The sequence below is a fragment of the Triticum urartu genome, chromosome 7 (genome assembly GCF_003073215.2).
Source record: "Triticum urartu cultivar G1812 chromosome 7, Tu2.1, whole genome shotgun sequence".
Lineage (NCBI taxonomy): Eukaryota > Viridiplantae > Streptophyta > Magnoliopsida > Poales > Poaceae > Triticum > Triticum urartu.
In genome coordinates this window covers 90,510,293-90,532,449 of record NC_053028.1, presented here as the reverse complement: position 1 = coordinate 90,532,449, position 22,157 = coordinate 90,510,293, and the positions used below count along the sequence as shown (strand labels likewise).

The window sequence follows — 22,157 nt, the reverse complement described above, 5'->3', positions numbered from 1 at the left end:
TTGCCCCCCCCCCCCCTCCCTTCCAAACACTGATGATTGCATTTCGCCTCCCCAGTGATTTTCGGCTAGCTCCGTCACTGCTAGATACATCCTAATGAAGGAAGTATTAGAAAACACAAGTGCTTCTGATTATCACATATCACAGCACAACATGAACTCTAGGCAAACATGAGAACTGGCATATTCACAAGAACAAACATGAACAAGATTAAGCATTTTCCGGGTCTGAGAAAAAATTAGAACATGATGTCCCTCTTCAAGAAGATTTCGCTGCAACATCAGGGAGTAGCCACATTTACTTAATTTAGATAAACGAATATGCATTACACTGCTGAGAACTTATATGGGCATGCATCAAAGAATACTTACCAACAAGGACATGATGAAAGATATTTTGCACGAGTCTTCATGCCCGACTTGCAGCGCATCATCATCATAGGACACACCAGCAAGATTCAGGGCCATTTTTTTAAAGCCTAACCATATCATGATCATTTAACTTTCCGTCCATGTCTTGAATGCCTTCCAATATGCCCTCAGCGCCTATCTTTGTCAACATCTGTGGGTGATCACATATTTGCTTCAATATCTGTTGAAGAACAGGAAGAAACATGAAACAAGCAGGATCTCACAAAGGAACAGGCACATAAAACATTGATAAAGTAAGGCTATATACCTAACAAATGCATCCTGTCATATAAATATATAATATCCCGTTTAATTTCTAGGTGTGTTTTAGTAGAGAAAACAATCAGTAGAAAGGTGTATTTTCATACGAATACGGGTACATTTCTGGACAGTGAAGATTGGTGGAAAGAAATAGTTTTGAAGCTGATGCTTACCGTGATTTGAGGCAATGGAGATTCCATTTCATTACGTATATCACTCTTCAGAAAAGCTTCATATAGTAGCCTCTGCACAGAAAAGAAAGGAAATTGAATCATTGTCTGTTATGACCGGCTTGGTCTATATTAGGAAAAGGCCCACCGGGCATTAGTATTAGGGGCTTGACCCACAAATTATCTTAGACTAAAGTTATAAATACTAGTTGTAAGACACGGTTGAGATCAAGCAATAAAGATATTATAATCTTCTGTTGCCCGGCTCCCTGAGGAGCCGGAACCCTAGCCGCCGCCGCCTCTATCCCTAGCCGCGACGGCGCCCCCTCCTCCTTGCCCATACAATCTGCGCCGGAGGCCTGGTAGGAACCCTAATCCTACCAATTTAGTATTCAGAGACACCAGCTCGATCATGTCGCTTCCTCCATCACCGCAGCCACTGCCAAACACCACCGCCTCACCTACGCTGCCGCCAGCCCCGTCCGCATCCATGCCGGCGCTCACATCCGGGACAGCCACCCCAACAGCGCCGACCGCCACCGCGGCAGAGCCGCCCCCCATCCTCTCGCCCGAGGAGCTCTCGGGCACCCTTCGGGAGCTCGTCCAGGCGGTCAAAGGCATCAGCCTCTACCTCGCCGGGAACCAGCCTCCCGCTGCCGAACGCCGCCACCACCGCCTATGGGCCGCTGCCGCTCCCGTGGGCCGCCCCGACCTTCCAGTCGCCCTACGGAGGGCCGCCCCCGCCGCCGCTGCAGCTGCAGCATTACCCGACCGCGGGGCACCCTTGGCCCGCGTGGCCGGCTACCACCGCACTGCTGGGGGACCCCTCCCAGCAGCTTCTCCAGATGCCTCCGCCGGCTACTTCGACGCTGGCTGCGGCGCCGCAGCTCCTCCAGGCGCCGCCACCGTCAACTACATCTCCACCCGCGCCCAGGCCCACGGGTCGGCTCATGCACCAGGTGCAGTTTCCGCCATCACCGTCGCCAATTCCTGCGTGGGCGGCCGGCTCGCCTCCGGGCCCGGTGTATACCACGGCGCCGGAGCACCCGACGCCCTCCCTCCGGTTTAACCGTCCCTCCGGCTCGGCGACCTACGCCCCGGAGATCCCTAACCCGGCACACTCGCTGCCGCCGACTGCAGCCAACCCCGGGCACGGCGGTCCGACACCCCCTCGCTTCGCCAAAACTGGACTTCGCACCTACGGAGGGCACGGACCCTCTTCAAACTGGCTCAAACCAGTGCGAGCAGTTCTTCGCGGGCAGCGGACGCTCGCTTCGGATCGTACCTGGTCGCAGTCCTATCATCTCCGCGGCGCCGGCGCAGGACCTGGTACTACGCCCTCGAGCAGACGAGGCGCATGCCACCATGGGAGCGCTTCCGGGAGCTCTGTCTTCTCCGGTTCGGGCCTCCTATCCGCGGGATCCACCTGGCAGCCCTCGGCCGTTTACAGTTCACCTCCACGGTTCAGGACTACGCCGACCGCTTCCACGCCCTGGCGTGCCACGCGCCGAGCGTCTCCGGGATTCAGCGCGCCGAGTTATTTGTGGGCGGTCTGCCGGACCATATTCGCGTGGACGTCGAGCTCCGGGATCCCCCCGACCTCCAAACGGCCATGTACTATGCCCGAGCTTTCGAGCAGTGGGCCCAGGCACTGCAGGAACAGCCCGGACGGGGCGGCCGCCAGCCCAGTCGACCCGCGCCGACTTCCCCAGCACCGGGACGGCCCCCTCCCGACGCGACGACCCTGCCCCTGGCCACCACGCGGACTTCCCGCCGGTTGTCACCGGCCGAGCAGCAGGAGCGTCGCCGTCAGGGACTCTACTTCAACTGCGATGAGCCCTACACGCCGACCCATGTCTGCCCCCGCCTCTTTTACTTGGAGACGGTCGACTACACCGAGGCGGACGACTCGACCGATGCGACACGACCACCCAAGGCGGCCGCTGACACGCCCGCGGATCCCATGGCGACGGCGTGCGTCGTCTCCCTCCACGCCCTCGTCGGCATCCGTGGCGAGCGGACCATGCTGCTGCCGGTGACGATCCATGGCGAGCGGCTGGTGGCACTGCTGGATACTGGCTCCACCCATAACTTCCTGCCGGGGACGCCCATGGGTCGCCTAGCCCTTCCGACGACGGGCAGGGAGCGCCTGCGGATCACGGTGGCGAACGGCGATCGCCTCCGGTGTCATGGGCTTGCCCGTGACGTTCCCATCTCCATTGGTGGAGAACACTTCTCCATTACATGTGCAGGGATCGACCTCGGCTGCTTTGACTTCATTCTCGGGGTGGATTTTCTACGGATCCTCGGTCCCATCCTATGGGACTTCGACGCGCTCACGATGACGTTCTGGCGGCAGCCGCCGCGTCCGGTGGGATGGCCTTGGGGGCGCTGCGCCGGCCGTGCCCCATCTCCAGCTGGTCGCCGCCTCCTCGGAGGCCGAGCAACCCCTGCCGGATTCCCTTCTACAGCAGCACAGCGACCTCTTCGATGAGCCACGGGGTCTTCCGCCCGCCCGGGTGTACGACCATCATATCCACCTCATGCCGGGTACCCCTCCTGTGGAGGTTCGGCCCTACCGCTACCCTCAGCTTCAGAAGGATGAGTTGGAGCGCCAGTGTGCCCTGATGCTCGCCGCAGGCATCATCCGGATCTCCACGTCACCCTTCACCGCCCCGGTGCTGCTCGTCCGCAAGTCGGACGGCAGATGGCGTTTCTGCATCGACTACCGCGCCCTGAACGCGCTCACGCTCAAGGACAAGTTCCCTATACCGGTGGTCGACGAGCTCTTGGATGAGCTCCATGGGGCGTGCTTCTTCACCAAGCTCGATCTCCGGTCGGGCTATCATCAGGTGCGTATGCATCCCGACGACATCGCCAAGACGGCATTTCGCACCCACCTGTGGAAATATGCCCTAGAGGCAATAATAAATTGTTTATTATTATATTTCCTTGTTCATGATAATCGTTTATTATACATGCTAGAATTGTATTGATAGGAAACTCAGATACATGTGTGGCTACATAGACAACACCATGTACCTAGTAAGCCTCTAGTTGATTAGCTCGTTGATCAATAGATGGTTACGGTTTCCTGACCATGGACATTGGATGTCGTTGATAACGGGATCACATCATTAGGAGAATGATGTGATGGACGAGACCCAATCCTAAGCCTAGCACAAAGATCGTGTAGTTCGTATGCTAAAGCTTTTCTAATGTCAAGTATCATTTCCTTAGACCATGAGATTGTGCAACTCCCGGATACCGTAGGAGTGCTTTGGGTGTACCAAATGTCACAACGTAACTGGGTGGCTATAAAGGTTCACTACAGGTATCTCCGAAAGTGTCTGTTGGGTTGGCACAAATCGAGACTGGGATTTGTCACTCCGTGTAATGGAGAGGTATCTCTGGGCTCACTCGGTAGGACATCATCATAATGTGCACAATGTGATCAAGGAGTTGATCACGGGATGATGTGTTACAGAACGAGTAAAGAGACTTTCCGGTAACAAGATTGAACAAGGTATCGGGATACCGACGATCGAATCTCGGGCAAGTATCGTACTGATAGACAAAGGGAATTCTATACGGGATTGATTGAATCCTTGACATCATGGTTCATCCGATGAGATCATCGTGGAGCATGTGGGAGACAACATGGGTATCCAGATCCCGCTGTTGGTTATTGACCAGAGAGTTGTCTCGGCCATGTCTGCATGACTCCCGAGCCCGTAGGGTCTACACACTTAAGGTTCGATGACGCTAGGGTTATAGGGAATAGATATATGTGGTTACCGAATGTTGTTCGGAGTCCCGGATGAGATCCCGGACGTCACGAGGATTTCCGGAATGGTCCGGAGGTAAAGATTTATATATGGGAAGTCATCATATGGTCACCGGAATAATTCGGGGGTTACCGGTATTGTACTGGGACCACTGGAGGGGGTCCGGGGGTCCACCGGGAGGGTCCACCTGCCCCGGAGGTCCCTATGGGCTGTGTGTGGAGAGGGACCAGCCCCTTAGTGGGTTGGGCGCCTCCCCCCTTAGGGCCCATGCGCCTAGGGTTTGGGGGAACCCTAAAGGGGGGGCACCCCCTTGCCTTGGGGGCAAGGCAACCCCCCTGGCCACCGCCCCCTCCTCAGATTGGATCTGAGGGGGCCGGCCCCCTCTCCCTTGCCCCTATATATATGTGGGGATGGGAGGGCAGCCGCACCCAAGCTCTGGCGCAGCCCTCCCCCTCTCCCAAGTCCTCCTCCTCTCCCACGGTGCTTGGCGAAGCCCTGCAGGATTGTCACGCTCCTCCTTCACCACCACGCCGTCATGCTGCTTCTGGATGGAGTCTTCCCCAACCTCTCCTTCTCCCCTTGCTGGATCAAGGCGTAGGAGACGTCACCGGGCTGCATGTGTGTTGAGCGCGGAGGCACCATGGTTCGGCGCTTAGATCGGAATCAACCGCGATCTGAATCGCTAGGAGTACGACTCCTTCATCCGCGTTCTGGCAACGCTTCCGCTTAGCGATCTACAAGGGTATGTAGATGCACTCTCCTTCCCCTCGTTGCTAGATTACTCCATAGATTGATCTTGGTGATGCGTAGAAAATTTTAAATTTCTGCTACGATCTCCAACAGTGCATCATGAGCTATAGTCTATGCGTTAGTTTCTATTGCACTGAGTAGAACACAAGGTTGTTGTGGGTGTCGATTTTGTCAATTTACTTGCCGTACTAGTCTTATCTTGATTCGGCGGCATTCGTGGGATGAAGCGGCCCGGACCGACCTTACACGTACTCTTACGTTGAGACAGGTTCCACCGACCTGGACATGCCCACTAGTTGCATAAGGTGGCTAGCGGGTGTCTGTCTCTCCCACTTTAGTCGGATCGGATTCGATGAAAAGGGTCCTTATGAAGGGTAAATAGAAATTGGCATATCACGTTGTGGTTTTGGCGTAGGTAAGAAACGTTCTTGCTAGAAACCTATAGCAGCCATGTAAAAACTTGCAACAACAATTAGAGGACGTCTAACTTGTTTTTGCAGCATGTGCCGTGTGATGTGATATGGCCAAAAGGATGTGATGAATGATATATGTGATGTATGAGATTGATCATGTTCTTGTAATAGGAATCACGACTTGCATGTCGATGAGTATGACAACCGGCAGGAGCCATAGGAGTTGTCTTTATTTATTTATGACCTGCGTGTCAACATAAACGTCATGTAATTACTTTACTTTATTGCTAAAGCGTTAGCCATAGTAGTAGAAGTAATAGATGACGAGACAACTTCAAGAAGACACGATGATGGAGATCATGGTGTCATGCCGGTGACAACGATGATCATGGAGCCCCGAAGATGGAGATCAAAAGGAGCAAAATGATATTGGCCATATCATGTCACTATTTGATTGCATGTGATGTTTATCATGTTTTTGCATCTTATTTGCTTAGAACGACGGTAGTAAATAAGATGATCCCTCATTAAAATTTCAAGAAAGTGTTCCCCCTAACTGTGCACCGTTGCGAAAGTTCGTCGTTTCGAAGCACCACGTGATGATCGGGTGTGATAAATTCTAACGTTCACATACAACGGGTGTAAGACAGATTTACACACGCGAAACACTTAAGTTGACTTGACGAGCCTAGCATGTACAGACATGGCCTCGAAACACAAGAGACCGAAAGGTCGAGCATGAGTCGTATGGTAGATACGATCAACATGAAGATGTTCACCGATGATGACTAGTCCGTCTCACGTGATGATCGGACACGGCCTAGTTGACTGGGATCATGTAATCACTTAGATGACTAGAGGGATGTCTATCTGAGTGGGAGTTCATAAGATGAACTTAATTATCATGAACATAGTCTAAATTGTCTTTGCAAATATGTTGTAGATAAATAGCTCACGTTGTAGCTCCCTGTTTCAATACGTTCCTAGAGAAAGATTAAGTTGAAAGATATTGTAAGCAATGATGCGGACTAGGTCCGTAGTCCGAGGAGTGTCCTCACTACTACACAGAAGGCTTATGTCTTTGATGCACCGCTCGATGTGCAAACCCCTACAACGTCGTCTGTGGATGTTGTGAACACCTGACAGACACATCCTGATGACTACTTGATAGTTTAGTGCACCATACTTTACGGCTTAGAATCAGGATTCCAATGACGTTTTGAACGCCATAAGACATATGAGATGTTCCAAGAGCTGAAATTGGGATTTCAGGCTCATGCCCGTGTTGAGAGGTGTGAGACCTCTGACAAGTTCTTTTGCCAACAAGATGGAGAAGAATAGCTCAGCTAGTGAGCATGTGCTCAGAATATCTGGGTGCTACAATCACTTAAATCAAGTGGGAGTTAAACTTCTAGATAAGATGGTGATTGATAGAGTTCTCTAGACACTATCACTAAGCTACTAGATCTTCGTGATGAACTATGACATGCAAGGGATGGAATTGATCCCGGAGCTGTTCGCGGTGCTTAAGACCGCAAAAGGTAGAAATCAAGCAGGAGCATCAAGTGTTGATGGTTTAACAAGACCACTGGTTACAAGAAGGGCAAGGGCTAGAAGGGAAACTTCATGGATGGCAAACCAGTTGCCGCTCCAGTAAAGGAACCCAAGGTTGAACCCAAACCCAAGACTAAGTGCTTCTATTGTAAAGGGGACGGTCACTAGTAGCGGAATTACCCTAAATGTATGGTAGATAAGAAGGTTGGCAACTTCAACAAAGTATATACGTGTTATTAATGTGTACATCACTGTACTCCTAGTAGCACCTGGGTATTGGATACCGGTTCAGTTGCTATTACTGGTGACTTGAAGCAAAAGCTATGGACTAAACGGAGACTGGCTAAGGGCGAGGTGACGATGTGTGTTGGAAGTGTTTCCAAAGTTGATGAGATCACCATCGCACGCTCCATCTGCCTTCGGGTTTAGTATTGAACCTAGATAAATGTTATCAGGTGTCTACGTTGAGCATGAATATGATTAGATCATGTTCATTGCAATACAGTCATTCATTTAAGTTAGAGAATAATGGTTATTCTGTTTACATGAATGATACCTTTCATGGTCATGCACCCTATGTGAATGGTTCATTGAATCTCGGTCGTGGTAATACACATGTTCACGCCAAAAGATGTAGAGTTAATAATGATAGTACCACTTTCTCGTGGCACTGCCGCTTAGGTCATATTGGCGTAAGATGCATGAAGAAACTCCATGTCAATGGATGTTTGGAGTCACTTGATTTTGAATCGCTTGACACATGCGAGCCATGCCTCATGGGCAGGATGACTAAGACCCCGTTTTCAGGTACAATGAAACGGGCAAGTGACTTGTTGGAAATCATACATGCTGATGCGTGTGATCCAATGAGAATTGAAGCATGCGGTGGATATCGCTATTTTCTCATCTTCACTGACGATTTGAGTAGATATAGGTATATTTACTTAATGAAGCACAAGTCTGAAACGTTTGAAAAGTTCAAGCGATTTCAGAGTGAAGTTAAGAATCATCATAACAAAAAGATCATGTTCCTGCGATCTGATCAAAAGGGGATTTTCTGAGTTATGAGTTTGGCAATCACTTAAGACATTGTGGAATTGTTTCACAGTTGAAGCCACCTGGCACACCACAAGACAATGGTGTGTTCGGACGTCGTAATCGAACCCTATGAGATATGGTGCGATCCATGATGTCTCTTACCAATCTACCATTTTCATTTTGAGGTTATGCGTTAGAGACAGCTGCATTCACTTTAGATAGGACACCATCTAAGTCCGTTGAGACAGCGTTGTATGAACATTGGTTTGGCAAGAAACCAAAGTTGTCGTTTCTTAATGTTTGGGGCTATGATGCTTAAGGCTTCAGCCGGAGAAGCTCGAACCCAAAGCGGACAAACACATCTTCATAGGATACCCAAAGGTGAAAGTAGGGTACACCTTCTATCTTAGATCCGAGGGCAAATTGTTTGTCGCTAAGAACGGGTCCTTTCTCGAGAAGGAGTTTCTCTCGAAAGAATTGAGTGGGAGGAAGATAGAACTTAATGAGGTTGTCGAACCTTTATTTCAACCAGAGAGTAATGCAACACAGAAAGATGTTTCTGTGGCAACTACGTCTGTTGAATAGGAAGTTAATGATAGTGATCATGAAGCTTCGGATCAAGTTGCTATCGAACCTCGTAGGTCGACAAGGATATGTACTACTCCTGAGTGGTACGGTAATCCTATCTTAGATATCATGTTGTTAGACAACAATGAACCTACGAGCTACGGAGAAGCGATGGTGGGCCCGTATTCCAACAAATGGTTAGAAGCCATGAAATCCGAGATAGGATCCATGTATGGACTTTGGTGGACTTGCCCGTTGATCGGCAAGCCATTGAGATAAATGGATCTTTAAGAAGAAGACGGACATGGGCGGTAATGTTACCGTCTATGAAGCTTGACTTGTGGGAAAGAAACTTTTCACAAGTTCAAGGAGTTGACTACGATGAGAATTTCTCACCAGTAGCGATGCTTAAGTCCGTCGGAATCATGTTAGCATTAGCTGTATTTTTCGATTATGAAATCTTACAGATGGATGTCAAAACAAGTTTTCTTACCAGTTTTCGTAAGAAAAATTGTATGTGATACAATAAAAGGTTTTTTCAATCCTAAGGATGCTAAAAGGTATGCTGGCTCCAGCAATCCTTCTATGAACTAGAGCGAGCATCTCGGAATCGGAATATATGTTTTGATGGAGTGATCAAAGCTTTTAGGTTTATACAATGTTTGCTAGAAACTTGTATTTACAAGAAAGTGAGTGGGAGCACTACAACATTTCTGATAAGTATATGTGGATGACATATTGTTGATCCAAAATAATGTAGAATTTATTGGAAAGCATAAACGGTTGTTTGAAGAGTGTTTTTCAAAGGAAGACCTGGATAAAGCTGCTTACATATTGGGCATCAAGATCTATAGAGATAGATCAAGACGCCTGATGGTACTTTCAAAGAACGCACACCTTGACATGTTTTTAAAGGAGTTCAAAATAGATCAGTCAAAGAAGGGGTTCTTGTTGGAAATATGCCCTAGAGGCAATAATAAAAGCATTATTATTATATTTCCTTGTTCATGATAATTGTCTTTATACATGCTATAATTGTGTTATCCGGAAATCGTAATACATGTGTGAATAATAGACACCAACATGTCCCTAGTAAGCCTCTAGTTGACTAGCTCGTTGATCAACAGATAGTCATGGTTTCCTGACTATGGACATTGGATGTCATTGATAACGAGATCACATCATTAGGAGAATGATGTGATGGACAAGACCCAATCCTAAACATAGCACAAGATCATATAGTTCGTTTGCTAGAGTTTTCCAATGTCAAGTATCTTTTCCTTAGACCATGAGATCATGTAACTCCCGGATACCGTAGGAGTGCTTTGGGTGTACCAAACGTCACAACGTAACTGGGTGACTATAAAGGTATACTACGGGTATCTCCGAAAGTGTCTATTGGGTTGACACGGATCAAGACTGGGATTTGTTACTCCGTATGACGGAGAGGTATCACTGGGCCCACTCGGTAATGCATCATCATAATGAGCTCAAAGTGACCAAGTGTCTGGTCACGGGATCATGCATTACGGTACGAGTAAAGTGACTTGCCGGTAACGAGATTGAACGAGGTATTGGGATACCGACGATCGAATCTCGGGCAAGTAGCATACCGATTGACAAAGGGAATTCTATACGGGGTTGCTTGAATCCTTGACATCGTGGTTCATCCAATGAGATCATCGAGGAGCATGTGGGAGCCAACATGGGTATCCAGATCCCGCTGTTGGTTATTGGCCGGAGAGTCGTCTCGGTCATGTCTACGTGTCTCCCGAACCCGTAGGGTCTACACACTTAAGGTTCGGTAATGCTAGGGTTGTAGGGATATGTATATGCAGTAACCCGAATGTTGTTCCGAGTCCCGGATGAGATCCCGGACATCACGAGGAGTTCCGAAATGGTCCGGAGGTAAAGAATTATATATAGGAAGTGCTATTTCGGCCATCGGGACAAGTTTCGGGGTCACCGGTATTGTACCGGGACCACCGGAAGGGTCCTGGGGGTCCACCGGGTGGGGCCACCTGCCCCGGGGGCCACATGGGCTGTAGGGGTGTGCGCCTTGGCCTATATGGGCCAAGGGCACCAGCCCCAAGAGGCCCATGCGCCAAGAGATAAGGAAAGGAAGAGTCCTAAAAGGCGAAGGCAGCTCCTAGGTGCCTTGGGGAGGATGGACTCCTCCCTTGGCCGCCGCCCCCCTAGGAGATTGCATCTCCTAGGGCCGGCGCCCCCCCTAGGCTCCCTATATATAGTGGGGGAAGGAGGGCCTCTCAACCCACGCCTTTGGTGCCTCCCTCTCCCTCTCCAACACCTCCTCCTCCTCCGTAGAGCTTGGCGAAGCCCTGACGGAGTACTGCAGCTTCACCACCACCACGCCGTCGTGCTGCTGCTGGAGCCATCTTCCTCAACCTCTCCTTCCCCTTGCTGGATCAAGAAGGAGGAGACGTCATGCTGACCGTACGTGTGTTGAACACGGAGGTGCCGTCCGTTCGGCGCTAGGATCTCCGGTGATTTGGATCACGTCGAGTACGCCTTCCTCATCCCCGTTCTTTGAACGCTTCCGCGCGTGATCTACAAAGGTATGTAGATGCAAACCGATCACTCGTTGCTAGATGAACTCATAGATGGATCTTGGTGAAACCGTAGGAAAATTTTTTGTTTTCTGCAACGTTCCCCAACAATGGCATCATGAGCTAGGTCTATGCGTAGTTCTCTTGCACGAGTAGAACACAATTTGTTGTGGGCGTTGATGTTGTCAACTTTTCTTGCCGCTACTAGTCTTATCTTGCTTCAACGGTATTGTGGGATGAAGCGGCCCGGACCAACCTTACACGTACGCTTACGTGAGACCGGTTCCACCGATAACATGCACAAGTTGCATAAGGTGGCTGGCGGGTGTCTGTCTCTCCCACTTTAGTTGGAGCAGATTCGATGAAAAGGGTCCTTATGAAGGGTAAATATAAGTTGACAAATCACGTTGTGGCTTTCACGTAGGTAAGAAAACGTTCTTGCTAGAACCCTACTTCAGCCACGTAAAACTTGCAACAACAATTAGAGGACGTCTAACTTGTTTTTGCAGCAAGTGCTTTGTGATATGATATGGCCAAAGTTGTGATGAATGATGAATGATATATATGTGATGTATGAGATGTTCATGCTATTGTAATAGGAATCACGACTTGCATGTCGATGAGTATGACAACCGGCAGGAGCCATAGGAGTTGTCTTTATTTTTTGTATGACCTGCGTGTCATTGAGAAACGCCATGTAAATTACTTTACTTTATTGCTAAACGCGTTAGCCATAGTAGTAGAAGTAATAGTTGGCGAGCAACTTCATGGAGACACGATGATGGAGATCATGATGATGGAGATCATGGTGTCATGCCGGTGACAAGATGATCATGGAGCCCCAAGATGGAGATCAAAGGAGCTATGTGATATTGGCCATATCATGTCACTATTATTATTTGATTGCATGTGATGTTTATCATGTTTTGTACATCTTGTTTGCTTAGAACGACGGTAGTAAATAAGATGATCCCTCATAATAATTTCAAGAAAGTGTTCCCCCTAACTGTGCACCGTTGCGACAGTTCGTTGTTTCGAAGCACCACGTGATGATCGGGTGTGTTAGATTCCAACGTTCACATACAACGGGTGTAAGACAGATTTACACATGCAAACACTTAGGTTGACTTGACGAGCCTAGCATGTACAGACATGGCCTCGGAACACAGAAGACTGAAAGGTCAAGCATGAGTCGTATAGAAGATACGATCAACATGAAGATGTTCACCGATGTTGACTAGTCCGTCTCACGTGATGATCGGACACGGCCTAGTTAACTCGGATCATGTTATACTTAGATTACAGGAGGGATGTCTATCTAAGTGGGAGTTCATTGAATAAATTGATTAGATGAACTTAATTATCATGAACTTAGTCTAAAATATTTACAATATGTCTTGTAGATCAAATGGCCAACGTAGTCCTCAACTTCAACGCGTTCCTAGAGAAAACCAAGCTGAAAGACGATGGCAGCAACTACACGGACTGGGTCCGGAACCTGAGGATCATCCTCATAGCTGCCAAGAAGATTATGTCCTACGAGAACCGCTGGGTGACGCACCTGTTCTCCCTGCAGAACAAGACGTTATGAACGCTTGGCAGGCACGTACCGATGACTACTCCCTCGTTCAGTGCGGCATGCTTTATAGCTTAGAGCCGGGGCTCCAAAAGCGTTTTGAGAGACACGGAGCATATGAGATGTTCGAAGAGCTGAAAATGGTTTTCCAAGCTCATGCCCGGGTCGAGAGATATGAAGTCTCCGACAAGTTCTTCAGCTGTAAGATGGAGGAAAACAGTTCTGTCAGTGAGCACATACTCACTATGTCTGGGTTGCATAACCGCTTGACTCAGCTGGGAGTTAATCTCCCGGATGACGCGGTCATTGACAGAATCCTTCAGTCGCTTCCACCGAGCTACAAGAGCTTTGTGATGAACTTCAATATGCAGGGGATGGAAAAGACCATTCCTGAAGTATTTGCAATGCTGAAATCAGCAGAGGTAGAAGTCAAAAAGGAACATCAAGTGTTGATGGTGAATAAAACCACTAAGTTCAATAAGGGCAAGGGTAAGAAAGCCTTCAAGAAGGACGGCAAGGGAGTTGCCACACCCAGCAAGCAAGCTGCCAGGAAGAAGCCAAAGAATGGACCCAAGCCCGAGACTGAGTGCTTTTATTGCAAGGGAAGTGGTCACTGGAAGCGGAACTGCCCCAAATACTTAGCGGACAAGAAGGCCGGCATCACAAAAGGTATATGTGATATACATGTAATTGATGTGTACCTTACCAGTACTCGTAGTAGCTCTTGGGTATTTGATACCGGTGCAGTTGCTCACATTTGTAACTCAAAGCAGGAGCTGCGGAATAAGCGGAGACTGGCGAAGGATGAGGTGACGATTCGCGTCGGGAATGGTTCCAAAGTCGATGTGATCGCCGTCGGCACGCTGCCTCTTCATTTACCTACGGGATTAGTTTTAAACCTCAATAATTGTTATTTAGTACCAGCTTTGAGCATGAACATTGTATCAGGATCTCGTTTAATATGAGATGGCTACTCATTTAAATCCGAGAATAATGGTTGTTCTATTTATATGAGAGATATGTTTTATGGTCATGCTCCAATGGTGAATGGTTTATTCTTAATGAATCTCGAGCGTAATGCTACACATATTCATAGTGTGAGTACCAAAAGATGTAAGGTTGATAATGATAGTCCCACATACTTGTGGCACTGCCGCCTTGGTCACATAGGTGTCAAACGCATGAAGAAGCTCCATGCAGATGGACTTTTAGAGTCTCTTGATTACGAATCATTTGACACGTGCGAACCATGCCTCATGGGTAAAATGACCAAGACTCCGTTCTCAGGAACAATGGAGCGAGCAACCAACTTATTGGAAATCATACATACTGATGTGTGCGGTCCAATGAGTGTTGAGGCTCGTGGTGGCTATCGTTATGTTCTCACCCTCACTGATGACTTGAGTAGATATGGGTATGTCTACTTAATGAAACACAAGTCTGAGACCTTTGAAAAGTTCAAGGAATTTCATAGTGAGGTTGAGAATCAACGTGACAGGAAAATCAAGTTCCTGCGATCAGATCGTGGAGGAGAATACTTGAGTCACGAGTTTGGCACACACTTAAGAAAATGTGGAATAGTTTCACAACTCACGCCGCCTGCAACACCTCAGCGTAATGGTGTGTCCGAACGTCGTAATCGCACTCTATTAGATATGGTGCGATCTATGATGTCTCTTACCGATTTACCGCTATCTTTTTGGGGCTATGCTTTAGAGACTACCGCATTCACTTTAAATAGGGCTCCGTCGAAATCCGTTGAGACGACACCGTATGAATTATGGTTTGGGAAGAAACCTAAGCTGTCGTTTCTAAAAGTTTGGGGATGCGATGCTTATGTCAAGAAACTTCAACCTGAAAAGCTCGAACCCAAGTCGGAAAAATGCGTCTTCATAGGATACCCTAAAGAAACTATTGGGTATACCTTCTACCTCAGATCCGAAGGCAAGATCTTTGTTGCCAAGAATGGATCCTTTCTAGAGAAAGAGTTTCTCTCGAAAGAAGTAAGTGGGAGGAAAGTAGAACTTGATGAAGTATTACCTCTTGAACCGGAAAATGGCGCAACTCAAGAAAATGTTCCTGAGGTGCCTGCACCGACTAGAGAGGAAGTTAATGATGATGATCAAGATACTTCTGATCAAGCTCCTACTGAAATTCGTAGGTCCACAAGGACACGTTCCACACCAGAATGGTACGGCAACCTTGTCTTGGAAATCATGTTGTTAGACAACGGTGAACCTTCGAACTATGAAGAAGCGATGGCAGGCCCAGATTCCGACAAATGGCTAGAAGCCATGAAATCCGAGATAGGATCCATGTATGAAAACGAAGTATGGACTTTGACTGACTTGCCCGTTGAGTGGCGAGCCATAGAAAATAAATGGATCTTTAAGAAGAAGACAGACGCGGATGGTAATGTGACCATCTATAAATCTCGGCTTGTCGCTAAGGGTTATCGACAAGTTCAAGGGGTTGACTACGATGAGACTTTCTCACCGGCAGCGAAGCTAAAGTCCGTCTGAATCATGTTAGCAATTGCCGCATTCTATGATTATGAAATATGGCAAATGGACGTCAAAACGGCATTCCTTAATGGTTTCCTTAAGGAAGAATTGTATATGATGCAGCCGGAAGGTTTTGTTGATCCTAAGAATGCTAACAAGGTGTGCAAGCTCCAACGCTCGATTTATGGGCTGGTGCAAGCATCTCGGAGTTGGAACATTCACTTTGATGAGATGATCAAAGCGTTTGGGTTTACGCAGACTTATGGAGAAGCCTGTGTTTACAAGAAAGTGAGTGGGAGCTCTGTAGCATTTCTCATATTATATGTAGATGACATACTTTTGATGGGAAATGATATAGAGCTTTTGGACAGCATTAAGGCCTACTTGAATAAGAGTTTTTCAATGAAGGACCTTGGAGAAGCTGCATATATATTAGGCATCAAGATCTATAGAGATAGATCAAGACGCCTCATAGGTCTTTCACAAAGCACATACCTTGATAAGATATTGAAGAATTTCAATATGGATCATTCTAAGAAGGGGTTCTTGCCTGTGTTACAAGGTGTGAAATTGAGCTCAGCTCAATGTCCGACCACGGCAGAAGATATAGAAGAGATGAGTGTCATCCCCTATGCCTCAGCCATAGGTTCTATTATGTATGCCATGCTATGAACTAGACCTGATGTAAACCTTGCCGTAAGTTTGGTAGGAAGGTACCAAAGTAATCCCGGCAAGGAACACTGGACAGCGGTCAAGAATATCCTGAAGTACCTGAAAAGGACTAAGGAAATGTTTCTCGTTTATGGAGGTGACGAAGAGCTCGTCGTAAAAGGTTACGTCGATGCTAGCTTCGACACAGATCTGGATGACTCCAAGTCACAAACCGGATACGTGTATATTTTGAATGGTGGGGCAGTAAGCTGGTGCAGTTGCAAGCAGAGCGTCGTGGCGGGATCTACATGTGAAGCGGAGTACATGGCAGCCTCGGAGGCAGCGCGTGAAGCAATTTGGGTGAAGGAGTTCATCACCGACCTAGGAGTCATACCCAATGTGTCGGGGCCAATCAAACTCTTCTGTGACAACACTGGAGCTATTGCACTTGCCAAGGAGCCCAGGTTTCACAAGAAGACAAGGCACATCAAGCGTCGCTTCAACTCCATTTGTGAAAATGTTCAAGATGGAGACATAGATATTTGTAAAGTACATACGGACCTGAATGTAGCAGATCCGTTGACTAAACCTCTCCCTAGAGCAAAACATGATCAACACCAGAATTCTATGGGTGTTCGATTCATCACAATGTAACTAGATTATTGACTCTAGTGCAAGTGGGAGACTGTTGGAAATATGCCCTAGAGGCAATAATAAAAGCATTATTATTATATCTCCTTGTTCATGATAATTGTCTTTATTCATGCTATAATTGTGTTATCCGGAAATCGTAATACATGTGTGAATAATAGACACCAACATGTCCCTAGTAAGCCTCTAGTTGACTAGCTCGTTGATCAACAGATAGTCATGGTTTCCTGACTATGGACATTGGATGTCATTGATAACGAGATCACATCATTAGGAGAATGATGTGATGGACAAGACCCAATCCTAAACATAGCACAAGATCGTATACTTCGTTTGCTAGAATTTTCCAATGTCAAGTATCTTTTCCTTATACCATGAGATCGTGTAACTCCCGGATACCGTAGGAGTGCTTTGGGTGTACCAAACGTCACAACGTAACTGGGTGACTATAAAGGTATACTACGGGTATCTCCGAAAGTGTCTGTTGGATTGACACGGATCAAGACTGGGATTTGTTACGCCGTATGACGGAGAGGTATCACTGGGCCCACTCAGTAATGCATCATCATAATGAGCTCAAAGTGACCAAGTGTCTGGTCACGGGATCATGCATTACGGTACGAGTAAAGTGACTTGCCGGTAACGAGATTGAACGAGGTATTGGGATACCGACGATCGAATCTCGGGCAAGTAGCATACCGATTGACAAAGGGAATTGTATACGGGGTTGCTTGAATCCTCGACATCGTGGTTCATCCGATGAGATCATCGAGGAGCATGTGGGAGCCAACATGGGTATCCAGATCCCGCTGTTGGTTATTGGCCAGAGAGTCGTCTCGGTCATGTCTACGTGTCTCCCGAACCCGTAGGGTCTACACACTTAAGGTTCGGTGACGCTAGGGTTGTAGGGATATGTATATGCAGTAACCCGAATGTTGTTCCGAGTCCCGGATGAGATCCCGGACATCACGAGGAGTTCCGGAATGGTCCGGAGGTAAAGAATTATATATAGGAAGTGCTATTTCGGCCATCGGGACAAGTTTCGGGGTCACCGGTATTGTACCGAGACCACCGGAAGGGTCCTGGGGGTCCACCGGGTGGGGCCACCTGCCCCAGGGGCCACATGGGCTGTAGGGGTGTGCGCCTTGGCCTATATGGGCCAAGGGCACCAGCCCCAAGAGGCCCATGCGCCAAGAGATAAGGAAAGGAAGAGTCCTAAAAGGGGAAGGCAGCTCCTAGGTGCCTTGGGGAGGATGGACTCCTCCCTTGGCCGCCGCCCCCCTAGGAGATTGCATCTCCTAGGGCCGGCGCCCCCCCTAGGCTCCCTATATATAGTGGGGGAAGGAGGGCCTCTCAACCCACGCCTTTGGTGCCTCCCTCTCCCTCTCCAACACCTCCTCCTCCTCCGTAGAGCTTGGCGAAGCCCTGACGGAGTACTGCAGCTTCACCACCACCACGCCGTCGTGCTGCTGCTGGAGCCATCTTCCTCAACCTCTCCTTCCCCTTGCTGGATCAAGAAGGAGGAGACGTCATGCTGACCATACGTGTGTTGAACACGGAGGTGCCGTCCGTTCGGCGCTAGGATCTCCGGTGATTTGGATCACGTCGAGTATGCCTTCCTCATCCCCGTTCTTTGAACGCTTCCGCGCGTGATCTACAAAGGTATGTAGATGCAATCCGATCACTCGTTGCTAGATGAACTCATAGATGGATCTTGGTGAAACCATAGGAAATTTTTTTGTTTTTTGCAACGTTCCCCAACAGTTCTTACCTGAGTTGTAAGGTGTGAAGTTGAGTAAGACTCAAAGCTTGACCACGGCAGAAGAAAGAGAAAGGACGAAGGTCATCCCCTATGCTTTTGTCATAGGCTCTATACGGTATGCCATGCTGAAGTACTGCACCTGATGTGTGCCTTGCCACATGTCTGGCAAGAGTGTACAAAGGTGATCTAGGAGTAGATCACCAGATAGCGGTCAAAATTATCCTTAGAGGAATAAGGAAATGTTTCTTGGTTATGGAGGTGATAAAGAGTTCGACGTAAAGAGTTACGTCGATGCAAGCTTAACACCTATCCGGATAGCTCTGAGTAGAGATACCGGATACGTATAATGAAGCAATAATTTGGAATAGCTCCAAGGGGAACGTGGTAGCAGCATCTACGATATAAAGTTTTGCGAAATACATAGGGATCTGAATATGGCAAGACCCGTTGACTACAACCTCTCTCACAAGCATAACATGATCAAACCCAGAACTCTTTGAGTGTTTATCACATAGTGATGTGAACTAGATCATTGAGTCTAGTAGACTCTTGGATGTTGGTCACATGGCGATGTGACCTGTGAGTGTTAATCACATGGCGATGTGAACTAGATTATTGACTCTAGTGCAAGTGGGAGACTGTTGGAAATATGCCCTAGAGGCAATAATAAATTGGTTATTATTATATTTCCTTGTTCATGATAATCGTTTATTATCCATGCTATAATTGTATTGATAGGAAACTCAGATACATGTGTGGATACATAGACAACAACATGTCCCTAGTAAGCCTCTAGTTGACTAGCTCGTTGATCAATAGATGGTTACGGTTTCCTGACCATGGACATTGGATGTCGTTGATAACGGGATCACATCATTAGGAGAATGATGTGATGGACAAGACCCAATCCTAAGCCTAGCACAAAGATCGTGTAGTTCATATGCTAAAGCTTTTCTAATGTCAAGTATCATTTCCTTAGACCATGAGATTGTGCAACTCCCGGATACCGTAGGAGTGCTTTGGGTGTGCCAAACATCACAACGTAACTGGGTGGCTATAAAGGTACACTACAGGTATCTCCGAAAGTGTCTGTTGGGTTGGCACGAATCGAGACTGGGATTTGTCACTCCGTGTAAACGGAGAGGTATCTCTGGGCCCACTCGGTAGGACATCATCATAATGTGCACAATGTGACCAAGGAGTTGATCATGGGATGATGTGTTACGGAACAAGTAAAGAGACTTGCCAGTAATGAGATTGAACAAGGTATCGGGATACCGACGATCGAATCTCGGGCAAGTATCGTACCGCTAGACAAAGGAAATTGTATACGGGATTGATTAAGTCCTTGACATTGTGGTTCATCCGATGAGATCATCGTGGAGCATGTGGGAGCCAACATGGGTATCGAGATCCCACTGTTGGTTATTAACCGGAGAGTTGTCTCGGCCATGTCTGCATGACTCCCGAACCCGTAGGGTCTACACACTTAAGGTTCAATGACGCTAGGGTTATAGGGAATAGATGTACGTGGTTACTGAATGTTGTTCTGAGTCCTGGATGAGATCCCGGACATCACGAGGAATTCCGGAATGGTCCGGAGGTAAAGATTTATATATGGGAAGTCATCATACGGTCACCGGAATAATTCGGGGGTTACCGGTATTGTACCGGGACCACCGGAGGGGTTCCGGGGGTCCACCGGGAGGGTCCACCTGCCCCGGAGGGCCCTATGGGCTGTATGTGGAGAGGGACTAGCCCCTTAGTGGGCTGGGCGCCTCCCCCCCCCTAGGGCCCATGCGCCTAGGGTTTGGGGGAACCCTAAAGGGGGGGCGCCCCCCTTGCCTTGGGGGGCAAGGCAACCCCCCTTGGCCGCCGCCCCCTCCTCATATTGGATCTGAGGGGGCCCGCCCCCCTCTCCCTTGCCCCTATATATATGTGGGGGTGGGAGGGCAGCTGCACCCAAGTCTTGGCGCAGCCCTCCCCTATCCCAAGTCCTCCTCTTCTCCCGCGGTGCTTGGCGAAGCCCTGCAGGATTGCCACGCTCCTCCTTCACCACCATGCCGTCGTGCTACTACTGGATGGAGTCTTCCCCAACCTCTCCTTCTCCCCTTGCTGGATCAAGGCGTAGGAGACGTCACCGGGCTGTACGTGTGTTGAACGCAGAGGTGCCGTCCGTTCGGCACTAGGATCATCGGTGATTTGGATCACGGCGAGTACGACTCCATCAACCCCGTTCACTTGAACGCTTCCGCTTAGCGATCTACAAGGGTATGTAGATGCACTCTCCTTCCCCTCGTTGCTAGATTACTCCATAGATTGATCTTGGTGATGCGTAGAAAATTTTGAATTTCTGCTACGTTCCCCAACACCACCATGGCCACTTCGAGTTCTTGGTGATGCCCTTCGGCCTCGCCAACGCCCCAGCGACTTTCCAGGCCCTGATGAACGACGTCCTCCGGCCCTACTTATGGCGGTTTGTGCTTGTTTTCTTTGAGGACATTCTTATCTACAGTGCCACCTGGGCTGAGCACCTCCAGCACGTCGCCATCGTCTACAACGAGCTTCGGGCGCACCACCTCCACCTTAAGCGCTCAAAGTGCTCGTTCGGGACACCTACCGTCGCCTACCTCGGCCATGTCATCTCTGCCGACGGGGTGGCTATGGACGCCGACAAGGTGGCGGCCGTCTCCGCATGGCCGACACCTCGCTCGCCGCGGGCTCTCCGCGGGTTCCTCGGCCTCGCCGGCTACTACCGGAAATTTATCCGGGAGTTCGGGCTCATCGCGACGCCCCTCACGCGGTTGCTTCACCGGGACGCTTTCACTTGGGACGACGAGGCGACGACGGCATTCGAGGCCCTCAAGGGGGCCCTCACGACGGGCCCCGTCCTCCAGATGCCCGACTTCGACCGCCCGTTCGTGGTGGACTGTGACGCCTCGGGCGCTGGTTTCGGCGCCGTGCTTCATCAGGGCGATGGACCCCTCGCCTTCTTCAGCCGGCCTTTCACTCCTCGCCATCTCAAGCTGGTGGCATACGAGAGGGAGCTCATTGGCCTTGTGCAGGCCGTTCGTCATTGGCGGCCATACTTGTGGGGACGGTCCTTCCACATTCGCACGGACCACTACAGCCTGAAGTTCTTGCTGGACCAACGGCTGTCGACCGTGCCACAACACCAGTGGATCAGCAAGCTCTTTGGCTTCGACTTCTCCGTCGAGTATCGGCCGGGCCGCCTTAACACCGTGGTCGACGCGCTGTCTCGTCGCGACTCCGACATCGCCTCCGTCGACGAGTCCGCCGGGACGGTCCTGTGCATCCGCTCCGGGCTGACGTTCGGTCTCTTCGCCGACATCCGCCGCGCAACTGCGACGGCCGATGACGCCGTCCTTCTTCGGCAGCAGCTCATGGCCGGTGACCTGGAGGAGCCGTGGCGCTTCTCTGACAGACTGCTTCTCCATGGGCGTCGGATCTTTGTTCCGGCGCATGATGATCTCCGT

At 49.1% G+C, this 22,157-nt stretch overlaps 1 pseudogene; it reads right to left on the bottom strand.

The window, feature by feature from the left end:
* LOC125518460 overlaps positions 1-22,157 on the bottom strand; it is a 41,520-nt pseudogene that overhangs the window by 1,373 nt on the left and 17,990 nt on the right.